The sequence below is a fragment of the Ambystoma mexicanum genome, chromosome 8, assembly GCF_040938575.1.
Source record: "Ambystoma mexicanum isolate Mex_15411 chromosome 8, UKY_AmexF1_1, whole genome shotgun sequence".
NCBI classification, from domain to species: Eukaryota; Metazoa; Chordata; class Amphibia; order Caudata; family Ambystomatidae; genus Ambystoma; species Ambystoma mexicanum.
In genome coordinates, this window is record NC_090929.1 from 382,082,670 (window position 1) to 382,103,151 (window position 20,482).

A 20,482-nucleotide genomic window follows, 5' to 3' on the forward strand; every position below is an offset into this window, starting at 1 on the left:
CTTTAGTTTTGGTTTAAGTAGTGTGAGAAACCTGACTCTGTTCTCCCATCCACCTACTCCCCTGGGATCCTCCATTCAGGTGACCAGGGAAGGGCCATCGCTTTTGGATGCCGGCCCTGGGGGTCGACAAGTGAGGGGGGGATCACCTAAGTGGAGGGTCACATGGAACTGGCAAAAGTACACCCAAGGGAGAGACATGGTATACCCACTTTACCCATTATACCTTAAAACCCCTCTCCCTCAGCTTTTATTGGATATTTCCAAACCCATTCCATCTCCCCCTCCCTATTTCCAACAAGTACTGGGACGAGGAAGAGGTGGCCGGGAATATTGAAGATTACCCATGGACCTAATAGTAAGAAACAGAGGGAGGCCTACCACATTCCACCGCTAGGCTGTCCCACTGGTTAGAGTGGGGCATGGTCAAGCAATCTACCTAACTATTCACACCTGACTCCACTTGACCTTTACTTCAGGTATAAAAGGTGTGGTTCTGCCAAAGAGTATGAGTGAGCTGGGATTGCTGGTTGGAACGTGAAGGCAGCAGCAAGAGAAGCCTGGGAGGAACAGAGGACAATGTGTCACCAAGATGCTGACCAGTGTACCAGAGGGTTTGCAGTGTGGCGAGGGAGTCGTGTCTCCAAGAAGCCGTAGGAAGGCGAGTTTCAGATTGTTGACCATATCCAGGCCAGTGCTCATCCCGCTGGGACGTGTGCTGGTCCCAGGGATGAGGGGCAGGTGGTGAGACCCTGACCTTGACTCCCCCGCCCCCAGCACCACTCATATTCCTGGAATCTGCTTGCCAGCACTGTGCTGTCTGGGTGAGTCTCGTAACACGAGTGAGAGGAACCCAGTGGCATTTGACTGGCTGGAGCAGGAATAGAGACTTGAAAGTGGCGTGGAAAACAAAAGGAAAGCAAGGGAAAGCAGAATGTGCAAGCGGCACGAAGCGAGAGAAAGCCAAAGAAAGCGTGTGAGCGACCGGAAAGCGGAAATGAGGGTGCAAGCAACCCAACGACTGAAGGTAAAAGTGCAAGAGGCATGACAAAGAGAAATGAAGGTGCAAGACCAAAGGAACAAGTGTGCCAGGAGAACGATAAAGAAAGAGGAGTGTGCAAGAAGCACAGTAAAGTGAGACGAGAGTGCCAGTGTGCACAGCAAAGGGAAAGGAAGGTAAAGGAGAAGAAAGACCGCAGTGGAAATTGCACGGGGGGGAAGGTAACAGAAGAAAGATGCAGATTACAAAGAGAGGGGTCAGAAGTAGAGTGGTCGCACACGGGAGGCGCCAAAGCCTGGTGTGTTTTTTGGGGAAAAAAAAAAGTCTCTAACACTACCCCATGGAAAGAACTGTGTTAAAATGGTGCATCCTGACGTGGTGAACTTTTGTTTGAAACTAGAGGGGCCTAAGCTTGGGGAAGGGAACCCTGAGAGGTCTGACAAGAACTGTGTATTTTTGTTTGGAACTGGAAAGATTGATGTTTTGGGAAGGGATCCCCAAGAGACCCAGAGACTTTTGGACTTTTTTAATGACTTACTGCAAGAGCCCTACTTGGAAGGTTCCGAGGGCAACACTTTTGAGTTAAACTAGTTTTGAAACTGGCAGAACTACACCTGACGGTTAGACTACCTGAAATCAGTCTTGGTTTACACTTCTTTTTGATCCACCATTTTTCTTCAAGAAAACCCCTGATAAAAAAAAAATAACAATTATGAGTGAGGGCAAGCATAGGTTTAGACACAGGCCGACTTTGGTTTTGGGCTTGTATACCTCGATGGCCCGTAGAAACAGTTGAGGGAACAATCCCTTTAGAGTTGGGGCTGGTTGGGTATTACACCAACCCAACAAAGTTTCTAAATAAAGGTTTTCAAACAGTTACTTTTGAGTCTGTGTGCCTCCCTTATATTGTCTGGTGTGGGAAGCAACTCACCCGAAACAGGTTGGGGGACCCTGAAATACAGAAAATTAAGCTGTAAAGCCTCCAACCCCTAAGTGGCCACTAAAAGCTCTGTTGGGTTTGACCTTTTGTAGTAGCCGATCATAAACCATCCCGCTGACTTATCCCTACTGATCTTGTCCTTCTAGCACCTCCAGGAGCTTTCATCTGGTTGGCATCCAAGTCAGAACTCGCATGGAAGTTTGCTATCGATGTCCTAGCAGGGGTGTTTCATTCGGAATTTAGAGGGGATGTGAAAGTACTACTCCACAATCACAGAGAAGAGTCTTTTCGGATACAGGCAGAAGATAAAATGACACAAGGGAGACTTGAGAGGATGATGCTACCTATCCTTAAAGAAGAGGCTTAGAAAGATACCACTGAGAGGGGTGCCTTAGGCTTTGGGGAAGCTGATGTCCTACCTAGTTCTTCCCAACGTTCTCCAATCAGTGATGATAAACTCTTGACACACTCCCTGATTTGGCCTTTGCTCAGAGAAACTATCTGTTGCTTGCTGAAGCCCTCCTACAAGTTTTACCTCAGTCTGAGGGGCGGAAGGGGGAAGTGGTGGGCATTTTTCTTTCTAAAGAAAGGAGCCCTGTACAGAGGGGATGTTACTTAAGAAGGGTTACCAAAAATCCAACTAGTGGTTCCCTGAAGTCCCAAACAGATATTGTTCGAGATCGCTCACTCACACCTTATCGGAGGACACCTGGGCCAGGCCAAAACTCAGGCTTACCGTTCCAGCAAATTCTACTGGCCAGGGATACATATGTTCATTAAGAATTTCATTCAGACCTGTGAAATGTCAGCGTACCAGCACGCACCACCACCACCAGCCCCCTTAAATTCATTACCCATCATTGAGGTACCATTTTCAAGGATTGGGATGGATATTGTTGAGCCGCTTGAAAAATCTAAATTGGGCAATACATGTGCACTAATAATACTTGACTATGCCAACAGATTCAGGCTAATGAATTTACGGGGGCTGGTGGTGGTGAGTGCTGGTACAGTGACATATTTCACAGGTCTGATTGAAATTCTTAGTGTCAATATGTGTCCATGGCCAGTAGAATTTGCTGGCACGGTAAGCCTGAGTTCCTCTGTGCAATAATAGCACCCAGCAGATATTAAAGCATTTGTTTCCCCGCTTATCTCTGGTGGGCTTTCCTAAAGAAATCTTAACGGACCAGGGTACCACCTTATGAATAAGCTCATGGTGGAGGTAAAAGAGCTACTTCACGTAACTACCTTGAGGACATCAGTTTATCAGTCCCAGATGGACAGATCAGTTGAATGGTTTAACAAGACCCTTAAGACCATCCTTAGGAAGCTAGTCGATAAGGGCGTAACCAACTGGGAGCAGATGATTCTGTCGGCCTTGTTTGCCATAAGAAAAACCCCTCAAGCCGCCACTGTTTTCTCACCCTTTGAACTGCTTTATGGGCGAGAAGCCAGCAATGTTTTGGATATGCTCTGAGTAACCTGGGAGGAAAGAGCAGAAACTCCTATACCACTCTCCTAGACAGCCTCCAGGTTAAAGGAACATATGACAGCTGTCCGATCCCTGGTACAAGATCACCTTGGTAGAGCCCAAAGTCAACAAAAGGCATCTTCGAACATAAAGGTCTCCCTTAGGTAATTTTTCATCAGGCAAAAAGTCCTTGTGCTTCTCCCTACCCCAGGCAACAAACTTATTTCTAAATGGCATTGGGCCTATGAGATGTTGGAAAACACAGGACCCTGTAATTATAAAATCGACCAACCAGACCGCCGCCAGAAGACGCAGCTCTACTGTATAAACCTATTGAAGGAGTGGAAGTAAAACATCTCTGTCTGATGCCACAGTGTTATCTTGTTTAATACCGGAAGAGGTGAATAATAACATTGTAATTCCCTCTGATATTACTAACACTCAACAACAAGATCTCACATAGATAGATCCATTCCCTGATGTTTCCGAGAAGAGCCTGGCAGGGTGAAAGGAATATACCATAATATCCGCCCACCTGCAGGCAAGGTAGTACATTTGCAAACCATATTGACTACCAGAGGCCTGTAGAACTATTTTTTTTACTTGTGGTAGAGCAAATGCTCCAGGCCAACATAATTGAACCGCCTACCAGTCCCTGGTCCTCTCCCATTGATTGTTCTAATAGAAAAACCAGACAAAAGTTGGAGGTTCTGCATAGATTTCCGCAAGGTGAACAACATCTCAGCCTTTGATGCCTACCCAATGCTTTGTATTGACAATCTTATCGATAAACTGGGTAGTGCAGTCTATTTATCCACCCTAGATTTAACCAAGGTTTATTGGCAAGTCCCACTGCATGGACCAGATAAAGAACAAAACTCCTTTGCCACCTCGATAGGTCTATATGTCACCTGTTGCCCCAGCGACCTTCCAAAGGTTGCTGGATAATTTCCAACCTTATTAAGGAATTTTGCGGGACATACATTGATGGCATAGTAATTCACAATACAATCTGGGAGGGCCATCTGTATACTGTAGTAAGAGCCTTAAGAAAAGCAGGATTAACGGCCAACCCTAGGAAATGCAAATTGGCCCAACCTGCTGTTAAGTATCTGTTTTTTTCCTTGGAAATGGCAGTGTTCAACCTCAAGAGGAAAAGTTAGAGCTGTCTTAGTCACCCACATCTAAGAACAAAAAGGATTTGATATATTTCCTAGGTTTAATCGGATATTGACGATTCATACCTAACTTTTACAGTAAAATTGCTAGGTTGACAAACTACAAAATGCATAGCCCTGGAAACTTAAATGAGATGAAGAGGACGAAATATGCTATCAGGCCCTCAAACAAACCTTATGTCAAAGCACTATTCTTAAGATAGCAGACATTTCTAAAGACATCATATTACAAATGGATGCTTCTTTGACTGGGTTAGGCGCAGTATTATCTCAAAACCGTGACTGGCTGGAGAATCCCATTCTTTATGCTAGTTGAAAATTGTTTCCCCAAGAACAAATTATTCAGTTATCGAATTGGAAGCCTTAGCGATAAAGTGGGCCATTTTACATCCTAAGTACTACTTATTAGGCCAAAGATTTAGACTGATCACCGACCACACCCTAATAACATGGATCAGTCAAAGCAGGGATCGAAATTATCCAGCATTAGACGGAGACCAGGAGCTACCACTGGAGAAGGAGAAGCTACTACATAGCATTCCTCAAATCATATCCACATAAAATACGAACATATCATTTCATTGATTATTTATGGCCCCTTAGGATTTAAATGTTGTGTAAAAATGCCTTAATGTTTATTTATAGGTGATCTCAAACACACAGAGGCAATTTACATAGGTGTGTTTGGCATCAGTTGGCCTGGGGAGCTAAAAGTAGCTCCTGATAGATATTGGTATCAAGCTAACCAGGCTGTTCTAGGCAACAAGCAGGAGCTAAATAGCTCCCAGCTCCCCTCCATTTCGAACCCTAGTCCAAGGAAAGAGTAACCCAAGAGTTATGCGGGGCTTCTTGGACTTGCAAACATTTTGCTTCTCCGTGGAACAGCGAAACGGCTGAGAACAAAGAAATGTAGATTTCCTTTTCGAGGTTCCCTTGTGAAGCAATACAGTCCAACCTGTGTAAGTGAAGGGTCTGTGAGAAACCTGACTCCCCTGGGAGCCTCCATTCAGGTGGCTAGAGAAGGGCCATTGCTTTTGGATCCACCCTGGGGGCTGTGAGCGAGGATCACTTGATTGGAGGGTCACATGGGATTGGACGGAGAACACCCAAGGGTGGGACATGGTATTCCCGCTTTCCCCATTACCCCTTAAAACACTCTCCCTCAGCTTTTATGGTTAATTTCCAATCCCATTCCATCTCCCCTGCCCCATTTCCAACCAGTTCTGGGACGAGGTGACTGGCAACAGTGAAGATTACCCATAATAGTGGGAAACAGGCGGAGGCCTACCATATTACACCACTAGGCTGTACCACTAATATAATCAGGCATGGTCAGGCTATCTACCCTAACTATTCACACCTGACTCCACTTGACCTTTACTTCAGGTATATAAGGTGTGATTCTGCTAAAGGGTATGAGCCAGCTGGGATTGCTGGTTGGAACATGAAGGCAGCAGCAAACGAACCCTGGGAGGACCCAAGGAGAATGGGGTGCCAAGACACTGGCCCTGTGTACCAGAGGGGTCGCAGTGTAGCGAGGGAGTCATGTCTCCATGAAGCCGGAGGAAGGGCAGTTGCAGATTGTTGGTCGTGTCCTGGCCAGTGCTTGTACCCTTGGGATGTGTGCCGTCCCAGGGGCGTGTGAGGGGCAGGTGGTGAGACCCTGAACTCTACCACCACCCTCCCATATCCCTGGAAGCTACTTGCTAGCGCTGCGCTGTCTGGGTGAGTCTCATAACATGAGTGAGAGGAACCCAGTGGCGTGCGGATGGCTGGAGCAGTAGACGAGAATTGAAAGCAGAAAGTGTCACGGAAAGCAGAATGCACAAGTGGTGAAAAGCGAGAGAAAGCCAAGAGGGTGCAAGCAACCCAAAAGCAGGAAAGTGGGTGCAAGCGACCTGAAAGCAGGAAAAGAGGGTACAAGCGACCCAAATGCTGAAAAGGTAATGTGCAAGTGGCATGACAAAGAGAAAGGAAGGTGCATGGGTACAAAACCAAAGGAATAGAGAGTGCCAGCCCCGTTGGGCTCCAGTAAGCCTCCTTCTTTTTCATTGTTTGGCCTTTGCCTGCGCTCCGTGCGTGTTTGTGCTGCCCCCTGCCCCCTCCCTCCTCCTCACTTCCTGGTCCTCCTTCCCCTCTCCCTTCCCGCCTCCCTGCCCACCCACTCCCCCCTCCCCTTCCTCTCCTCCTGCCTTTATCCCACCCCCCCCCTGGGCAGCCCCCCTGCCCGGCAGCCCCTCGGCTAAGGGCCCCTTAGGCAAAGGGTGGCTCCTACGGCTCCCTGTGTGTCTGCAGGTGTCCGCAGGGGACGCCAGGCGCCAGTGTCGCCTTCTATCTCCAGCATCTGCTGGCCCACCCCCACCTACTCCTGTTCACCTCATGCGCATGGTGCCTTCACCTCACTGTCTTCTACAGCTGTGGCTACTTGGTTTTTTTTTCTCCCCTCGCAGGTTTCTGAAACTTAGGTGGCCTCTCCGCTGGGTGTACCTAATACGCATTTACTGTTGTTTTTCTGAAAAGTGGCCTCCTACTCCATGGTGCTCTCTATCTCACCTATCTTCTCTAACTGCTTCTCTATTGACTGTCCTGCTCTACTCACTAAATCTGGTAGGAAAAAGTTTAAAAAGGACATCCTGGTCTCCAACCCAGGCCTCCCAATCGCTGACACCTACACTAGTGCATGCTCCAAGGAAACTCTTACTGACATCCTCTTTTTTTTGTGCCTTCGCCTGACCTATGGACCCTTCATATGGTCTCTGTGCTCTCTCCTTTCTCCTCTTCTCCCATTAATGGTGGCACCCGTTGGGATGTCCTCTTGGCCCCCTTCCGCTCCTCTAAGGCCATCATTAATGTCTACGCTAACGGGACCGTCTTGGTCCAAGGCCCTCAGGTCAACCTTCACCTCTTTGATAGACGCTTCCCACGCCTCATCAACTTCCTTTCCTCTCCTGCTGTCCCCCCTCCTCTGTCCTCGTCTACCTTGCCTCTACCCTCCCTCCCTGCCCCCTCTCTTGCTCCTTCTTCACCTCCTTCTTCTACACCTCCGCAGGGCGTACCTCTGATCTGTACCCCTCTTCGGAAGTCCTTCAAGGATGGCAACCTTATACACATTGCCAATTTTAACTCTCGCTCTGCCATCAAACATTCCTCTGATATCTGTCACCTTCTTGAGGAACTGGACCTGGATGTCCTCGGTCTCACTGAGACATGGTTCACAGCCAGCTCTGTCACCAGCTTTGACACTCTCCTACCTGACGGATACAAGATCCTCTCCTTGCCCAGGCCCAACCGTGCAGGGGGGGTGGCCCTTATCTTCCCTGAGTGGATTCCTGCCACTGTCACTCCTACGCAGACCTACTCCTCTTTTGAGTGTCTTGTCTGCCGACTCTCTCTCTCTCTCCTAGCCATTCCCTTACAGTGGCTACTTTCTATCGGCCACCTGGCCAAATTTCCTCCTTCCTCTCGGAGTGGGCTGACCTCTCCTCCTCACTCCTGGCCTCAACCACTCAACTCCTCTTCCTTGGTGACTTCAACATCCACCTGGATGCCGCCTGTCCCCCCTCTGGACTCTTTCGAGACCTATGCGACTCTCTCTCACTCTCTATTCTCCCATCTGGGCGTACCCATTCTGCAGGGCACACTCTTGGTGCTCTGATCTCTTCTGACCTTCCCCTCTCCGTCCCTCTCTCCACTCCTCTCTCCTGGAGTGATTACTTTCCCCTATCCTCCCACCTCACCCTCCCTACCCCGCAGGCAAAGCCACTCTCATCACTGCCACCCACCTTCTCGGTCATCCGACCCATGAAGCGCGTGTCAATTGAGGCTTTCGCTGCCACCTTCTCGCCCCCCCCCCCCCCCTTCGGCTGACTCCCACCCTGACACAGCCCTCTCCACGCTCCACTCTGCTATATCTGATAGTCTTGATATCCTTGCCCCTGTCATGAGAATCCGCCTGAAGCCCAAAGCCAAATGCAACTCCTGGTATGACTCGGATCTCGTCACCCTAAAACGCAAGTACAGGGTGGAAGAGAGGAAATGGCGTGCTTCATGTACATCCTCTGACAAACTGGCCTGCCGCCTGCTCCAAAGGCAATACCGTCTCTCCGTTCTCACCAAGAAGAGAGCCCTTATCCAAGCCCGCATCTCTGCTGCATCTAACAACTCGGCCGAACTCTTTAAAATCTGCAAGGAGCTTGCCAACCCTGCTGCAGTCTCTACCTCTCCTGTCCCCTCCCAGGCCCTCTGCACTGCACTGGCCTCTCACTTCATCTCTAAAACTCAGGACATCCTCTCCACACTCTCCTCCTATCGCCTCCCTCCATCTCTTCCTGGCTCTTCCTCTGGCTCTTCTGCAGCCACACCTCCTCCCTCCTTCTCTGCCTTTTTTCTGCTGACGAGGTTTCCAGACAAGTCCGATCTATGAAAGTCTCGTCTAAACAGGTTCACCCTGCTCCTCCAAAACTATCAAGGACCACTTCGACTCCCTGGCTCCTGCCTTGGCTGACTTTTGTAACCACTCTTTCGCCTCTGGAGTCTTCCCATCCCCCCTTAAGCACTCCCTTGTGCACCCTCTTCTTAAACCCTCTTCCGACCCAGCCTGCCCGGCTAACTATCGCCCAATCTCCATCACTCCCTTCCTGGGCAAGCTCTTGGAGAAACTGGCCATCTCCCAGCTCAACCTCCATGCTGAATCTGTTGGTAGTCTTCATGACCATCAATCTGGCTTCAGAGCTGCCAGAAGCACGGAAACTGCTCTCCTGAACATCCATGAGGACCTGCTCTTGAACCTCGACTCCAACACTCCGTGTGTTCTCATTCTGCTCGATCTCTCTTCTGCCTTTGACACTGTCAACCATGCCATCCTGCTCAACCGTCTCCGTGATAACCTGGGTATCACTGGTCAGGCTCTGGCTTGGCTGACCTCTTTCCTTTCCAATTGACCCACCCAGGTCCAACTGGGGCCCTTCCTCTCTGACATCTTCTTCTCTACCTGTGGTGTCCCCCAGGGATCTAATCTCTCTCCCTGGCTTTTCAACCAGTATCTGGCACTCCTTGCCCACCGCATCGCCACTCTCTGCCCCAACTTTCAGTGCTATGCGGACGATACCCAGCTCATTTTCAGGCTACCCTCGGCCTCCTCCTCTCCTTCCCTCAACTCCGACTGTCTGTCTGCCATCCAGGAATGGTTTGCCGCCAATGACCTCTGCCTTAATGCCAGTAAGACTTAGATTCTACTCATCGGCACACCCACTCCCTCCTTCCCTGCAGCGCTCTGGCCAGCCTCTCTTGGCCCACTTCCTGCTCCTACTTGCAAGGCAAAACACCTCGGGGTCATCTTCGACTCCACACTCTCCTTCTCTCCTCATATATCTGACGTCTCTAAGAAGTCACACTACCAGCTGCACCTCCTCCGAGGTATTCTTCCCTTCCTCTCCTTCCCCCAGAAGCTCATGGTCTCCAGAGCCCTGGTTCTCTCGAAGCTGGACTACTGTAACAGCCTCTATCTTAATCTGCCTGCCTCCGCTCTCTGCCCTCTGCAACTCATCCAGAACAGGACTGCGAGACTTATCCTTGGCCTCAAGCCCAGGGACCGTATCTCTCCAGGACTGAAATCTCTACACTGGCTCCCTGTGGCCGCGTGGATTAAGTTCAAAACCTTCTGCATTGTCCACAAGGCCTTCTGGAGCCTGGGGCCTAAATACCTTCAACTCTCTCTCCCTAAATATCTTCCTTCCCGAGCCCTTCGCTCATCTGTCTCCAACTCCCTCAGGGTCAGCCGCTTCTCGAAGCAACGAGCTGGGGGTAGATCTCTCTCTGCGGCGGGGGCCTCCCTCTGGAACAGCCTTCCTGCCTCCCTGAAACTTGAGGAGAACCATCTTCGGTTCCGGAAGCACCTCAAAACCTTCCTCTTTGCTTCTGCTTTCTCTCTCCCTCTCCCCAGCTAAATTCTTCACTGAATCTGCACTGAACCTGCACCTGGGCCACTCTCACTGACCTCGGTCCTTGGCCCAGCCACTCTCCACTTGCACTGCCTCCCTGGCAACCCCTGCACTGCGGGACTGTCTCTGCATCCCTACAGCCCCCCTCCCAGCACTTGTCTGCACTTACCTTGCACTTGCCACCAGCTGGTCCTATTTATTTATTTATTTTTTATTCTGCTTACCCTGTTCAGCACTTCCCCCCTCTCCCCTTCCACTTTTTCCTTTCCCCCTACCCCTGCACTTGCGCGATCTGAATGACACCTGGCCTAGTAGGATCGTTGTCTGTCTTCCCCCCTGTCCCCCCCCTCCCTGCCTCGTCGCGCCTTGAAACACTTGTGTGTAGGCGCATTACAAATGCCATATCATATCATATCATATATATCACGATAAAGACAAGAGGAGTGTGCAAGAGGCACTGTAAAGTGAGAAGATGGTGCAGGTGTGCACAGCAAAAGGAAAGGAAGGTGAAATAGAAGAATAACCATAGGCGAAAGGGCACAGGAGGGAAAGGTGCCAGAAGAAAGATACAGAGTACAAAGCCAGGAGTCAGTGGTTTCACAGGGGAGGTGCCAAACACCAGCATTTTAGAAAGTCTCTGGCACTACCCCATGGAAAAAACTGTGTGTTAATATGGTGACTCTTGATAAGGTGAACTTTCGTTTGAAACTAGAGGGGTCTAGGCTTGGGGAAGGGAACCCTGAGAGGCCCAACAAGAACTGTACAAGAGACATTGTTGAACTTTGTAGAGAGACGCCTAGGCCTGGGGAAGGGAACCCTGAGAGGCCTGACAAGAACTGTGTATTTTAGTTTGAAACTGGAAGGATTGAAGTTTGCGAAGGGATCCCCAAGAGACCCAGAAACATTGGGACCTTTTTACTGACTTACTACAAGAGCCCTACTTGGAGGGTTCCGAGGCCAACCATTTTGAGTTAAACTAGTTTTGAAACTGGGAGAACTACACCTGACTACCTGAAACCAGTCTTGGTTTACACTTCTTTTTGATCCACTATTTTTCTTTAAGAAAACCCTTTATCACGTTTCTTCTAAGAGTGAGGACAAGCATAGGTTTAGACGCAGACTGACTTGAACTTGCAGACACCGACAGCCCATAGAAACATCAGTTGAGGAAACAATCCCTTTAGAGTTGGGGCCAGTTATGTATTACACTAACCCAATAAAGTTTCTAAATAATTGTTTTCAAACTGTTACTTTTGAGTCCATCTCTCTCTCTTGATACCCTGCCTGCCTCGCAGTAGGGAACCTCCTCTTGGAGTATGGTCAGAGAGGCCTTTTCCCAACTCTTTTATTTTCACTAAAAGTCTTTAACCAAAAACATGGCTAACTTGTGTTCGAGTTTCATTCCTGACTCCTCATATATGGTCAGGTGGGATTGGGCTTAGTTGACAAAAACTGGGAGACCCTCAGATTTGAGAAACTTAGCAACAGAGCTTCTGATCCATCTGTAGCTACGAAGCATTCTACTGGGTTGTATTCATGAAGTAGTAGGGGAGAGTTGATACAACCCAGAGATCGAGTTTTAATACCAACTGATTTAGTCCTAGTACACCCATTCAGAATCTACATTAGACTTGTCTCTAAATCAGGTCTAGCCTGGTGGTATGACCTATATACCTGTTAACAGGCCTCATAGATCCTAATTATAAAGGCAACATCGAAATCCTGGTTCAAAAAAGTGGAAAGAAGGCAAATCAATTAAAGGCAGGAGAAAACAAAATCCCATGGGGATTCTAGCGAGCGCTCTATTGCCCAAGATAAAGGAAATTAAAAATTCTGCTAAGACCGAGAGGGGAAGCAAAGGCATTGGAGTGGCAGACGTAGATGCCCCCACTACATCTGAGGTAGTTCCACCTAGAACCCTTGGAGAAGAAGCTGAAATTATTCTGGACTTGGCATTTGCCCAATGGATCATACCTTACTTGCAGAACCCTTCCTTCAGGTGTTGCATGAGGAGGAGGGCAGCGAGAAAGGGTGGCAAATTTGTATTTTCCCTGAAGACTGGGTTACTATGGTACTCATAGGTCACAAATAATGGTCCATAAGAGTCGCAAGAAAATAGTGGTAGAGATCCCATTTGACGCGCGGTCACTTAGGGACAGCTAAAACCGAATCCCAAATTTAAAGCTGGTTTTATTGGCCAGGGATGTATGCTGATGTGAAAAACATTGTGCTCACTTGTGCCTTATGCCAGATGACTAGTTTGCCTCATTGCAATCCTTGCCATTTATTGATGTGCCCCTTTCACAGATAGGCAATGTCATAGTTGGGCCCCTTGAAACATCAAAGCTAGGGAACCAATATATATTGGTAATGGTGGATTATGCAACTCGCTATCCTGAGGCATTCCCTTTACGCAATAATACAACACAACATATTCTTAAACATTGAATCCCCTATTTTTCACATGTTGGGTTCCCAAAGGAAATCTAACAGATCAGGGGACAACCTTGATGAGTAAACTAATGTCAAGAGGTAAAGGAAATTCTACATTTAAAACACTTAGAACTTAATGTATCACCTGGTTTAATAATTCTCTAAAACATATCTTGAAGAAGCTAGTTGAAGCTGACAGTAAAAACTGGGATATCTTGACACCTTGGGCCCTTTTGCCATACGGACGACCCTGCAGTATTCAATAGGATTCTTTCCACTTTAACTGTTATATGGCAGAGCCCCATGGATGTCACTGACATGTTGTGGGAGACTTGGGAAGAGCGGGAGAAAGCCATTTTACCCCTTTCCCAACAGCCCAACGATTAAAACAACACAGGACTACGGTCAGGACAATAGTTCAAACTCATATGGTCAGAGCTCATGAACAGCAGACAGGTTACCATGATAGAAAGGTTGTACTTGGATCATTTTCCATTGGACACAAATTCCTGGTACTTCTTCCTTCATCTGATAAGATGTTGTCCAAATGGCATTGTCCCTATGAAGTGATAGGCCAAGCAGGACCACACGATTACCACCTATATCTATCATAAATATTCTCAAGGAGTGGAGGGAAAATCCTGTTGAAGAGATCACCGTAGTACTGACTAGTCTGTAATCTGATGAATCATATAAAAACAACTTGTTTCTTTCCAACTTGCCTCAGACTCAGGACGACAACCTGTTAGAACTCCTAGAATAATTCCATGCTGTCTTTAGATCAGAGTCAGGACGGGTTAAGGGGGTGTTTCATTAAATCCGTATACCATCAGGGATGGTGGTACATTTAAAGCCTTATCCGATACCACCAGAGTCTAGAAAAGACATTGTCATGGAGGAGGTGGAAAACATGCTGACATCATCAAACCCTCTCAGAGTCCTTGGTCGTCTCCAACAGTACATGTTGCCAAGCCAGATCAATCGTGGAGATTCTGCATTGAATTCAGGAATGTGAACGTGGTCTCCCAATTCGACAGTTACCCCATGCAAAGGATAGACAATCTGATTGATCGATTGTGGTCTGCAGTTTCCTCTCTGATTGATCTGACAAAGGAATACTGGAAAGGCCCTGTTAAACCAGAGGACAAGGAGAAAACAGCATTTTCCAAACCCACTGTACTCTTTCAGTTCTAGGTATTCGCTTTTGGACTGCACAGGGCCCCATCCACCTTACAAAGGTTAATGGACCATGTCCTCCGGCCTCACGCATCCTTCTGTGGAGCATACGTCGATGCTATCAACCGCAGTAGGATGTGGAGGGAACATTTACACCACCTATACTTAGTTATCAGGACCTTGAAAAAAGCCAGGTCCGCAGCAAATCCAAAGAAGTGTTTCTTGGCACAATCAGCAGTCAAGTATCTTGGATTCCTTGGCGGCAGTAGGCTAGTTCAACCCCAGATTGAGAAAATAAAAGCAGTGAAGGAAACCGCAATCCCCAAAACAAAAAAAGATCTACGGGCCCTTTTGGGTTTAGTGGTGTATTCTATAGGCAATTGATCCCCAGTTATGCATCCATCAGATCTTGCCTCACTGTTAACTCCAAAATGCAGTGCCCTAAAAAGTAAAGTGGAAAGAGGAAGACCAACTGTGCTTCAATCAACTCAAACACATTCTGTGTAGTGAACCTGTGTAGAAGGTGGTGAATTTCAACAGGGAGTTTATATAACAGATGGATGCTTCACATGTGGGGTTAGGAACAGTTCTTTCTTAAGATCACAATTATATTAAACACTATTCTTTACATCAGTGGAACGCTTTTTCACCAGGAAAAGATCTATGCCACTATTGAATTTGAGGCCTTGGCAATAAAGTGGGTGACAACCTACCTTAAATACTACCTTCCTGGTAGAAAGTTTAGATTGGTCACAGATCATGCCCCATGGACATGGATGAGCCTGCGCAAGGAGACTAAAACACTATTCCTATTTTTGTCATTGTACAACAAAAAGGAAGAGAACAGGGTAATGTAGACTTCTTTTCCTGTTTTCCAGTAGGTGCTGAGAGAACCTGCAGCATTAGGCAAAGGGTATGTGATGAATACGATGGAGTCATCACTGATTCCCTGTTAGTGACCTACTGCCGTGTAGCCAGGGGACGGCAGGCAGTACTTGATCATGATTCTGGGGGTGACTATATGAGGGAGAATCCCATGGGGAACACAACCTCTGGGGACATGTCATGGCTTCATCGGGTGAGACATGGTATCCCCCATTTTCTCTTGAAAATAACCCTCCCATATCTAACACCCTTGTGGCCTATTGTGATACATCCAGTCGTTATCCCATGAAGAATACAGGAATCACCCTTGCCAATTCCACTTAACAATCATCCAGAACATATTCACCATTTAAGACTAATATGTATTCAAGTTTTCCAAATCGATCCTAAAAATCGAACTTCAGCTCCCAGAATGACCAAAATACTGAGTCGAGGAAGAGGAATCGAGCAGTACAGACTGAGAGAGGCCACAAGCCTAGAAAGCACTCTAGTGGTTGCTTGTATATCGATGCATACTAAGTGACCTTTTCACAATTGTCCTCAGGGGAATTGACCTAATTTAAAAGGTCAATTAGGACATATAGGGGAAACCCCAATCTAAAACCCCACGTAACCCACCACCCAATCTCCTTATATTATTATACTCAAAAACCAACCCAATACATATATAAAATAACTAAAATAATATGGATGTCAATTGTGCAGAAAGTCAATTAGTACCACTATAATTAGGACAATTGGGTCAAAAGGTCAATTGTAAAAGGTCAATTTGGGTAATACCCTTGTATAGACCTGTTCCCGGGAAGTTTAAAGGCACCTGAAGCAGGGAATCAAATTCCTGGCTGGAGAGTATACCAGGCAATCGCAAGTGTGTGAAAACAAGACATCCTGGAAGCAGAGTATGCTGGACAACTAGAACAGTGTGAAATAAAGAGGTCCTGAGAAGGAATATCGGGACTAGAAAAGAGATTTATAAAATGGGAGAAGAACAGTAAATGCCTGGCAGAAAAGAATACTAGGTATTCTGAAAATACAATTCCAAAGTCAAAAAATTTCATATGTTAACTGATGTGAGCCTAGAAAGGCACAAAGAACTGTTGTATGTGAAACTTCAGAGAGAAAAGAGGAAACCAGGGGAAGGCAACCTTCTGGAACAAGTACCTCTGTTCTGGAAGAACCTTTGTTTTGCAGCCACTTATTCCTTTGTGAATACTTTTCAAAAACCTCCCAAGGTTAAAGAGATTTCCCGTTTCCCCTTAGAGTTTAGTTTTGGCTTGAGGGTCAGAATAAAACTTTGGACACAGGACACAACTTTTGTTTTGACATCCTGACACGGACAGATTCTTAGTTTGGTTTAGGTAGGGAAATTACATTTAGAGCAGGGTCAGAGAGGACTTTTTCTCAAGTGTCCAAGTTTCATTTCTGATTCCTCATGGCAGGTAAATAGTTCCAGCAGTAGACCAGGTGAGTGGATAAGGTGGTATGCATGTATATTGTCAGTGAGCATAGAGAGCATCCACTCCCACACCATGCAACACTCAAACATATACGTGGTCAGCCAAAGTCTGACCATCACTCCCAAAAAAACAAAAAAAAAAAAACACACACACCCTATGGCAGTCAGAACTAGATTCAGTCTGCTATAGCCCCTAGTCTTGGGAAACTGGCATCTTGAAACCAAATAAGGTCAATTCCTCTTATACATACAGAGAGGGACAAGGGATAGTCTTGTGACTCCTCGGGCCATTTGGGTAAACAAGGCTTCATCCATTGTATTAATGGAGGAGTATGTCAGCAGAGACCAAAGACAGGTAAAATAGTTTTTACCCAGTGGAAACCATATTTCACAAAGAGACTCCACTAGCATAGAGACATGGTTAACAGAGAGTGTGTGCTCTCTCTGGGACACTATGGTGTACATTTGGGGTACCCTTGCTTTAGGTGCCATAAGGACTCTTAAGGCAGAGCACAAAAACAGAATCACTCCCTCACAGAGGTTTTTCATGAAGTCTAGCTGAAATAAAAAAATAGTCCACATTTAAAAAATGTAAGCTAAAATCTGGGCTTTCTTTTTAAAAGCTTTGTGTGATGTTTACCCTATACAATATGCAGTCTCACTTGCATTTCTTTCTCCCCATTTGCAAGTGCTACATGTAAATCTCCCTTATTTCAGGAAGACAGTCCTATTAAAGTTCACAATGATGTTATACAAATATGTGGATTTCTGTGACCACAGCATGTATATGTTTTTTTATGTAGCGCACTTGTGTATTTTAAATGTTTACATTAGACAAGCGTTGTTGATACATAAACAACATTTCCAAACATCCACTGAGATGATGCGATACACTGCATACGCTTATTGTGTCACCCAGGTGATGCGCTTTAAGCCACTTATCCACCGATTTAAATTAGTAGTCAGGCAAACTGACCAATGCAAGATTATCTTTATAAGTGGCATGACGCTGGGGGAACTTTGAACTATTGTATGTGAGATTGGGGTTGCCACGTCAGCAATTAGGCTGCATATGTTACCATACCAGGTTCTGTGTTAAGGAGCACTATTCAGTAAATATTAAGTTTCCCCCCTGTTGGTATTGGATACAGGTTTAGGATTCTGCTACCAGTCTTTGCTGACAACCGCCTAACAAGCATTCACATCTCACCTTACTAGTTACTTGTGAACACATAGCACTGGGTCAGGCCATTACTACTTTATTTTAGGACACATATATAATGGTGGCACAAAGCCTAAGAGTAGGCTTATTAAACCAGATTCTATAATCTTTTAGAAATCTGACCATATACATTATTAACAAAAAGGAAACGCACAGGGACCTGAAGGGAATTTACCCATAGTCCACAATCATGGGAGAGTTTCTTCGAACATGTTAGGGGGACCCTGTTCTGGTGTTGCCTTATCCTCATCAGTTACAATGCGTGTTGGCCTTAGAAGCAGCTGTTTTAATAATTTAATTATTTAATCGTGAGGTTAAGCCTTTCAGCCTCATGCAAAAATAATGTTTACACTCTGTGACAGAATGCTATCTGTGATAGCTGTATAGCATTAGCTTTTTGATTTTTAATAGTAAAATTATGTGGGCAAATCTGTCCCGGGAACCAAGGTCTGCAAATCAGACTCTACATTCATAATGATCAATGCTGCAAAGCATACTGCAAACCTGTAACTCTGGTGAGCATGCTTATTGATATGTTAATGTTAAAGGACATTTGTACCGCGCACTATCACCACCGGAGTGGTCCCCTGGCGCTCTGGTGGCTCTGAAAGAGGGAGGGAGAGGTGGGTTAGTGGGTGGAGGCTGGAAAAGTGCAAGATTGCAGTGATGTGCTGTTGGCAGCCTCAGCCCGGTCGTTCAGTCGGCTGGGCCTGGGGTGTATGCGGCCAGTAGTCGTCGTGTGCTGATGTGCGAGTCTATGTGTGTTTTTGTTTTGTTGTTGCAGTGTAGTGAAGTTCATGCGGTTTGTTGTGCTGGAGGTTTGTGGTTGTGTTTGGTTTGGAGTTTGAGAGATGTATGCAGAGAAGGAAATTGTTAGTGGTATTGGTTATTTCGTATCTCTATCCTGGATTGACCGGTTGGGCTCGTGTAATCTTACATGACGGGGTGCTTGCGCACCCTGTGCCTCAGAAGGTACGTGCCCGTTTTGCATCGAGGCCGCTTGAGCATTTACCTGTCCCCTCCGTCCGCTCCCTCAATAACTTTGCATGCTCCTCACCCCCACCCACATGACCACCGCACCTGCTAGTGTCCATACTTCCGATTGTGTGGTGATTGGTGGTATCTCGTCCGTTCCACAACCCTGTGGTACCTAGTTGTGGCTGTACGGGCGGTGGGGGATGGTAAGGATTGGCTGGGGTTGTTGCCTCCATCTCCCTGGGTCTCGCAGGTGGATGCCTGTGTCCAGCGTCAGCCCTACTGGTGCTCAGAGTACTTCTGTCGGTTCTAGGGGCTTGTCAATGTCCTTTCCTGTTGAGTCATTTGTCTTATTGTTGTTTCGGTTTTAGTCTCTGGTGTTGAAGAGCCAGGTTTTTAGTAATTTTCTGAATTTAAGGTGATCTTTGGTGTTCCTTATTACTTTTGGGATGTTGTTCCAGGTTTTCGCGGCTAAGTGGTAGAAGGCGGTGCCTCTGAGTTTTTTCTTGATGTAAGGTTTTTGTTCCAGTCGGATTTCGTTGGTTGACCTGAGCGGTCTCGTTGGCTTGTAGATTGTTATTTTCTTTTGTAGGAATTCTGCTCCTTGTCCACAGATTGCCATGTGTGTTATGCACATTGTTTTGAAGGTGATAGTGTTTTACTGGGAGCCAGTGTAGTGTTTTTAGGACCGGGGTGATGTGGTCTCTTCTGGATAGTTTTAGGAGTAGTCTGGCTGCTGTGTTTTGGATCCATTGTAGCTTCTTCAGTAGGTATTCTGGTATACCGAGGTAGAGGCTGTTTGCCTAGTCGATACATGACATGATGAGGCCGACGATCATGAGTGTTTTGTGTGTGAAGGAGAGGAAAGGTAATATTTTTCTTGCCGTGTGGAGGAGGAAGAAGCATTTCTTGACTGTTGCGTTTATTTGCGGTTCTAAGGTTAGGGTGTTGTCCATCAGGACTCACAGATTTTTTACTACCTTAGATGGTTATGGTGCAGATCCCATTTCCATTGGCCACGGGATGGCGGTTTCCTTCTCTTGGTCTTTGGATATGATCATGATTTCTGTTTTTCCTGGGTTGATTTTCAGGTTGTTGGCATTCATCCAGTTGAAGACTTCTTTTAGACAGTCGGTTCAGTTTGAATGATCGGCTTGGGTGTCTTTGATCTTGTAGATGAGTGTCGTCTGCGTAGTTGTAGCATTTGATGTTGTGTTTCTTGAAGATTCTGATAACTGGGGTTTGGTAGATGTTGAAGTACAGTGGTGATAGTGAGGATCCTTGTGGTACTCCACAGTCGTTGACTCGTGGGGTGGATTTGAAGGGTTTGATCCAGACGGTATCAGTTCTGTCTGCTAGGAATGATTTAGTCCAGCGTAGCGCTGTGTCTGTTATGCCTATGTCTTCTAGTCGTTTGGTTAGGGTGTCATGGCTAACTGTGTCGAAGGCTGCGGAGAGGTTGAGCAGAATAAGGGCTGATGTTGTGTTGGAGTCTGCGTTTGTTTTTAGGTCATCCCAGATGGATAGTAGTGCTGTTTCTGTATCTCTTGTGGGTCTGAAGCCGACTTGAGCTTGGTCTAGCAGGTGGTGGTCTTCAACATATTCTTGGGTTAGTTTGTATACGTAGGTTTCGAGGAGTTTGGCCGGGAAGGGGATGTTGGAGATTGGTCTGTAGTTGGAGAGATCATCTACGTCCCCGCTTGTGTTTGATACCTGTAGAGGAGCAGCCAACTGCCCCTGCAGGAAATCCCGCCCCCCTTCCCACTTATATGCTGCAAGCTTGAAATAGTGGCATGCTTGACACCAG